Genomic DNA, 7,538 nt, shown 5'->3' on the forward strand with positions numbered 1-7,538 from the left:
TACAGTGTACTTACATATAATAATAAATAAATAAATCTTTTAAAAGAAAGAAAGAAAAACACCAAAACAAACAAAGTAATTAGAATAAAACTAGAACCAAACCAAGGGAAATAGAAAAGGATGCGACTGGGCGCTGAGAGTTGTAGGTATGTGCACCATGCCTGGCTCCTGGCATCTGTAGTTTCCAACAGGAAGGGAAATGTCACTTGTTCCCCTCTATGTAATATTTAAGTTACACATGCACAACAGGCCAGAGGTGACAGACCCTCAGGAGTTGGAATTTCAGGTGGTTTTGAGCCACCTATGTGGGAGCTGGTTAACAAACTCTGGTCTTCCAGAAAACCATCTCTCCAACCTCCAATATTTTGCTTTTCTTTAGCTTTCTTCAGAGTTTCTCTTCTTTATTTCCTCCCAGTAGTTTTCCTGTGGTGTATTTTTCATTCCCCCTTCTCCTTTCCCATGTCTTCTCTGTACTGACCCAGGCCTCAAAACATTCAAGGCCTTCAGTTTTCTTTTTCAAATTGTGTGAGGAGCCATATTTGTGCATAGTGTGTGAGGGTGCACAGGCGGAGGCAGGTGTTCTCTGCCTGCTTTCTTCCTTTGAGACAGGCTCTCTTACTGAACTTGGAGCTTGCCTTGCTTTTGGCTAGGCTGGAAGCCAACAAGCAGCCATCTACCCTGTCTCTCCCCATCCTGCTGGGGTTACAAGTGTTTGTGGAGCTAGTGCTACCTTGTCTCTGATCATTGTAACAATAATACAAAGGAAAAGAGGTTGTCATTTACAAAAGGACTCAGGAACAGTATGGAGGGAAAAGAAAACCAAACAAACCCCTCTGGTTGTTGGTGTTCTTGGAAAAAGGGATACTGCAGGATGACTTGGGCCTTGCTGGCAGCAGAGGGACCAGCTCTGACAACTGAACACTGGCAGCTTAGCAGAAGCCCTTTTCTAGTTTCACAAAAGGCGCCTTAGCAAGCCAGTCCAAATCCTAAAGCCTCATCAGATCTGGGGGTCTGAGAAGTCATTACCCAAGGGTTCTCGCCTGAGGAGACTTCCTGGTTTGCCTGCTATGTCTCTGGACTCAGTTAGGCAAAGGCTCTGAGAAGCCTTCGAAACAACCCATAAAACCTCGGATAACAATCATTGACTATTTACAAAAGGCTACTTCATAGCCTAGGTGCTATCATTTCAGAATTCATGGCAGATTCAATAGCTCTGCTAACATTCTGCTACATCTGGTCCTCATGTTCCTACAGCAAGCTATCCTAAATGCTGACTCATCACTGCAGACATCCCTCTTTCAAAGATATTTATTTTAATGTCAGGGACACCATCCTCCAAGCCTCCCAGCTGGCTTGTATGGTGGGAGGGAGACGGCAACACAGTCCTTAAGAGGTGAAGAATGAGACTGGAGACAGCACCATTTATGCAGGACTGGATCATACCCTTCAGAAACTGGCCTAGTGGTTTACTTTCATTATACGTTTAAACATAGTAAAATTTTGAGGGGGGCTGGAGAGATGGCTCAGTGGTTAAGAGCGCTGACTGCTCTTCCAGAGATCCTGAGTTCAATTCCCAGCAACCACATGGTGGCTCACAGCCATCTGTAATGAGATCTGACACCCTCTTCTGGTGTGTCTGAAGACAGCTACAGTGTACTTACATATAATAAATAAATCCTTCAAAAAAACCAAAAATAAATAAATAAATCTTAAAAAAAAAAGAACTTTGAGGAACAGTCTCCATGTGACAGTATCATAGCAAAGCTTCACAGCTGGCGACACTGAAATGTCTTTGCAAAGTATAAAAGTACCTGTGACCTTTTACAATAAGAGTCAGTTTTGGGGGGCTGGTGAGATGGCTCAGTGGGTAAGAGCACCCGACTGCTCTTCCGAAGGTCCGGAGTTCAAATCCCAGCAACCACATGGTGGCTCACAACCATCCGTAACGAGATCTGGTGCCCTCTTCTGGAGTGTCTGAAGACAGCTACAGTGTACTTACATATAATAAATAAATAAATCTTTAAAAAAAAAAAAAAGAGTCAGTTTTGGGGCTGATAATGAGAGTTCATGACTAGGGCCTAGTCCAGTGCACCTCAACCTTCCTAACACTGCAACCCTTTAACTATAGTTCTTCATGGTGTGGTGGCCCCAGCATAAAATTGCTTTTGTTGCTACTTTAGAGCTGTAATTTTGCTAGTTAAAATTGAAATGTAACTATCTGATAGGAAGGCTATCTGATTGAACTGCTAGCTGTGAGAAGGGTCTGTGATAAGCATAAGGATAGATTCTATTGGTGGAGAATGCAAAGTACATGGGGCCTTTTTCATAGGGGTGCGTTCTCTTTGCTGAGAGGCAGAGCTCAGGACATGGGGATCAGGTGGAGGCTGCCTTGTAACTGACGAGCAGAGCTCAGGCTGCATTATTCCCTTGCTTTGAAGAAAGTAGGCACGAGTGACTGAAAATCCTGGTTTCTCCAATGCTGTGCTTCGTATGTGTATGCGTGTTTTGTCTGTATGCCTGGAGCTAGAGGAAATAGCAGGTCCCTTGAAACTGGAATTACTGATGGTTGTGACTGTTATGTGGGTGCTGGGAACCAAACCTGGGTCCTCTGGAAGAGCAGCTAGTGCTCTTAAACCCTCAGGCATGTCACCATCCGTACCTCTCCTCTTGAGAATTTTTCATTGTGTAATCCAGGGTGTTCTGCTCTCATTTTAGCTCAGGTTGCCCTCACACTTAGTGCAGTCCTCTTGCCGTACCCTCCTGACGACTAGGAGCGTGGACACCACCTCACTTGCTCTTGAACTTTGGGTTCTTCTTTTTTTCTGAGTACCTGGACTATATCACAGCCAGTGATAGTCTCTGTCTGTCTGTCTGTCTATCTGTCTCTCTCCCCTCCCATATCTTTTACTTTTTTAAAAAAACCATCAAGGAATTCAGTTTTTACGGGAGAGAAACACAAATCAATTAATGGTTAAAACAATACAGTAACAACATTCACATTTATGAGATTAAAGCACAATACAATAACATTAACATTTATGACAGAAATACACACAAAAATGAGTATCTCTGGGTCAATACTGAACTGTTAACTGAACAGGAGACTATTTAGTGTGACAATCCTGAGTTGTGTTTCTTGATCAGTCTCTTTATGTTTATTCTGCCTCTGGCTTATTGATTATATAGAAATTAAAATTTTTTACTAAATTGAGCAACCACTTTGCCATCTTCTTCTTGGTTGTTCTCTGTTTTCAGTTATTTTGGTTATAAAAGCATACATATGCTACACTGCAGCACTCACCCTCAGCCCTCAAAGCCAGTTTGCCGGGTCCTTGGAACAGCTTGGGTCCAGGAATGCTGACAAGGGGAGACGAGAGAACAAAGAAATGATAACTACTAAAGAAACAACAGACACATGGACACAGACTTCCTGGGACAGAGGAGCTCAGCATGTTGATAACACACAGCTGACCAGCGAGAGGGGCTATTGCATACAGCTGAACAGACAGGGCTATTACAGATAAACAAAAAGGCAGGTCTAGCTAGTCTATGAGAGGTCAGCATTGGAACTGGGACCTGAGGAATGTTTTGCCAATCCTCTGAGCCTCACCTAGGGAAAGCTTTGCCACGTGCATGGGTTGAGGCGTTCTGGTCCTTCACAGATCAAAGGTTACCTCCTGTTCACTCTCTTCCTCAGTCTCCCCTGCTCTGCTCTCTAAAGGGGATTGCTTATATTGACCATCAATTCCAGCAAGCATCTTTCCCAGGTGGGTACTGCATGCCCCCAGTTACAGCACTGGTGTATCTGAGGAAGAAGGACCTTGAGTTGTAGGTCACCCTGGGCTACGTAGAAGACACACGTGTCCAAAGAAGTAAAAAGAAAAACAGAAAGAAACACCTAAACCAGTGTGATGCCTCATGCTTGTAACCCCAGCGTGTGGGGAGTTTGGGCAGGCGGATCACCGTCAACTCAAGGACTGCCTAGGTAAAGAGTGAGACCAGCCTCCAAGTACACCCTAATGCCAGACAGTGGTGACGCACACCTTTCATCCCAGCACTGAGAAGCAGAGGCAGGCCATCTCTGCAGGGTCTAGAGAAAGATTTCCAGGGCTACATAGAGAAACCAGGGCTTGAAAAACATGCCCAGTGCCACATGCCTGCCCTAGCAGCTACAGGGGAGGGAGGTGGACCTGAGATAATCACTTGAACCTGCCAGGAGACTAGCAGCACAGCAGGTTCTCCTCACATGTGAGAAACAGAGGACCTCCATAGTGGGCAGGGAGGATAGGTCAGTGGGTAGCGCCCTTGGCCTGACCGCGTGAGGAATTGAGTTGGAACCCTCAGAACCCAGTTGTGTTCGAGTAGCATGCATAGGTACTGTCAGTGCTCCTCCAGTGAGAGGTGTACTAGGGAGAAAGAATCCCCGCAGGCTGGCCGACTGCCTAGCTGTGCGGTAGCAAAACAGTAACCGGTTTCAAACAAGGTAGACCGTGAGGGCTGCACCCGAGTGGCACATGTGCATTCGTGTTTGCACATTCTCTTAAGTTTCTGTTGTGAAGAGATACCAGGCCCAAAGAAATTTATTAAAGAAAGTTGAATTGGAGCTTGCTTACGGTTTCAGAACGGTGCGGATCGATTGTGGACAGGAGGAGTGTGGTGCCAGGCATGCATGACCATGGGGGCAGTAGCTGGGAGTTTACAGAGAGCTTACTGGGAATGGTGGCTACCCACCACAGGTGACACACTTCCTCTAACAAGGCCACACTTCTGAATCTTTTCCACACAGTTCACTAGGAACCAAGAATTGAAACATGAGCCTCTGGGGCCCATTCTGATTCAAGCTGCCACACACAAAAGTCCAAACCAAAATTTAAATACACCCAAGCTTAGTTGAAGGAAGTAAATATATTTGCAGTTAGTCAATCTGTGCACATGCACATAGAAAGATAATTGGGGTCTCAAAATACATGGTGGCTTGCCAGAGCCGTGCCTGCCTTTAATTGCAGTACTCAAAGGCAGAGGATTGTAGATTTCTGTGAGTTCAAGGTCAACTTGGTCTACATAATGAGTTCTAAGACAATCATGGCTCCAAATTGAGACCTGTCTGAAAAACAGAAGAAAATTACAGTGTGGCCACTATTATCTGAAGTGAAGAGGTGAAGGAAGGCTTACAGAGAACAAATAAATAGTATTGTTTTATTGACTTCTTAACTATCACTGCAGAATGAATGTAGATTTATTTTTAAAATTTTTACATTTATTTATTGTGTATGTGTTACACAGAAGACAGCTGTGGGAGTTGGTTCTTACCTTTCACCATGTGTATTGTGTTTTATAAAAAAGAAAGGGGAGCCAGGGATTTGTTTGGCAGAGGCACAGTATGTTTTTTCAGGGCGGGGGGGGGGGGAGAGGCCGGCCATGAACACCTGCAGAAACAGGAGGAGGGGAATGGGGAGAGAAAGGACAGAGAGAGAAGAGGGGAAGAGAGTAAGAGAGAGAGGAGGGAGCAAGCAGCCCCTTTTATAGTGAGTCATGCATATTTGACTGTTGCCAGGTAACTGGGGTGGAGCCTAGAAGAAATGCTAACAGTGTGTTTCTGGGAATCAAACTCAGGTTTTCAGTACTGGTGGAAAGTGCCACCCATAGGCCCTGATTTATTAAAGAAAAGTGAGAAAAATTCCCAAGAGTGGGAAGGGCTCCAGGGGGAATGCCCCTGTCTTAGTTACGGTTTTACTGCTGTGAACAGATAACATGGCCAAGGCAAATCTTATAAAAAAAAAACAACAACAACATTTAATTGGGGCTGGCTTACAGGTCCAGAGGTTCAGTCCATTATCATCAAGGTGGGAGCATGACAGGCATGGCGCAGGCAGAGCTGAGAGTTCTACATCTTCATCCAAAGGCTGCTAGTAGAAGACTGACATCCAGGCAGCTAGGGTGAGGATCTTAAGCCCACACCCACAGTGACATACCTACTCTGCCACACCTATTTGAACAAGGCCACAGCTCCAAATGGTGCCACTCTCTGGCCCAAGAATATACAAACCATCACACCCCCTTTGTTTCTTAAGAGGATTTGTGTGTGTGTGTGTGCATGCACATGTATGTGTGCAAGAATCCATGAAGGTCAGAAAAGGATATTCAGAGCCTTTGTCATTGGAGTTAAAGGCGTTTGTGACCTGCCTGTTGTAGGTGCTAGGATCCTCTCTGACAGAGCCAGCACTCCACCTGCTGAGCCATCTCTCAGCCTTTGATTATTTGTGGGGATGGTTCTCACTTTTTACCCAGGTGGTGTGGAACTTAATGTGTAGCCTAGTCTGACCTCAAACTTGTGGCTAACTAACCCTGTTGTCAGCCTCCTGAGTGGGAGGATTATATGTATGACCCAACATGTCTAGCAGGTTCAATCTTACAACATGCTAGAGAAGTGTTCGGGCTCATGTGCTATTGGAGCATCTACTCAAAGAAGACCAAGGTATAGCATGTGTGGTGAAGGGGGGGAGAGTGTCTCAAAAAGTGGAAAGTAAGTGGGGAATCGCCTTTAATTCAGCAGTTGGGAGGCAGAAGTAGAGGGATCTCCAAGTTCAAGGCCAGCCTATGCTACAAAGGGAGGTTTAGGCCTGCCAGAGTGAGACCCAATCTCAAAAGCAAAGAAAACAAAAACAAAAAGGGAGAACGAAGAATGGAAAAGTCTTAAATATTGAAGGGCCGTACCAGAGAGCCCAGAGTTTGTATGGGAGCCATCTTCAGGTGTGAAATACATGGGAGGAGGCAAAGGTATGGTGGATAGTTTCTCCACACTGTCAGCGTGTGCACATAAACCAGAGGACGGTGTTGCCGCCGCTTTTCTTTCCTATGACTTTAGAGTGGTTCTTGGCATGGACGTACCCATGTCAACAACACATTCAGTCAGGACTTCACTCAGAACTTTCCTTTCCTCAAGTCACACACCGCTCTTAGGACTAGACAGAAAAGGGACCCACCTTTTCCCATCTGTTGTGAAACACATGTCAGGCAATGCAACAGCTCTAAGAAAAGGAACTAACGCTTCTACTGGTAAGATGATAAAATGGGATGGCATTTTAAAATAGTGATCAAGTATGTAGCCAGTAACTGTGCTACTAATTACCATGTGGCCAGTTCGCTTTGTCTATCTTTTTCCTTTCAGAGTAGAGGAAATCTGGAATGTCTAAACGCTGATTCCTGTTTGATGTAAAAAACTGGATTTCATGTAGATGTGGCTGGCTTCAAAAATCCTAAAACTGGCTTCAAATTCCTGACCCCTTGCCTTCAGCGCCCACGTGCTAGGATTACAGCAGTGAGCCACCATGCCTTTCACCAACAGAATTTATTAAATAGAGCGTGCAGTCCTGGAATTGCCATTTTCCCCGCGTGGATTTTCGTTTGTTCCTCACAGGAGGCCTCCGGTTTGAGCCAGAAGTCTAAACCGTCGCGCGTCTGCGAACTCGCGTGCGCCTCCGCGGNCGGAGCGCAGTCGCGGGCGGGCATCAGGGCGGTGCGTGGCCGTCCGTGACGCA

General features: G+C 45.5%; 1 protein-coding gene across 4 annotated transcripts in view; it reads left to right on the forward strand.

Annotated features, from left to right (window-relative positions):
• Positions 1-7,538, forward strand: part of Tex14 (testis expressed 14, intercellular bridge forming factor) — a 159,484-nt gene that overhangs the window by 28,503 nt on the left and 123,443 nt on the right. The window lies entirely within an intron of this gene.

The sequence above is a fragment of the Mus caroli genome, chromosome 11 (assembly GCF_900094665.2).
Source record: "Mus caroli chromosome 11, CAROLI_EIJ_v1.1, whole genome shotgun sequence".
In the NCBI taxonomy this organism is placed as follows: Eukaryota; Metazoa; Chordata; class Mammalia; order Rodentia; family Muridae; genus Mus; species Mus caroli.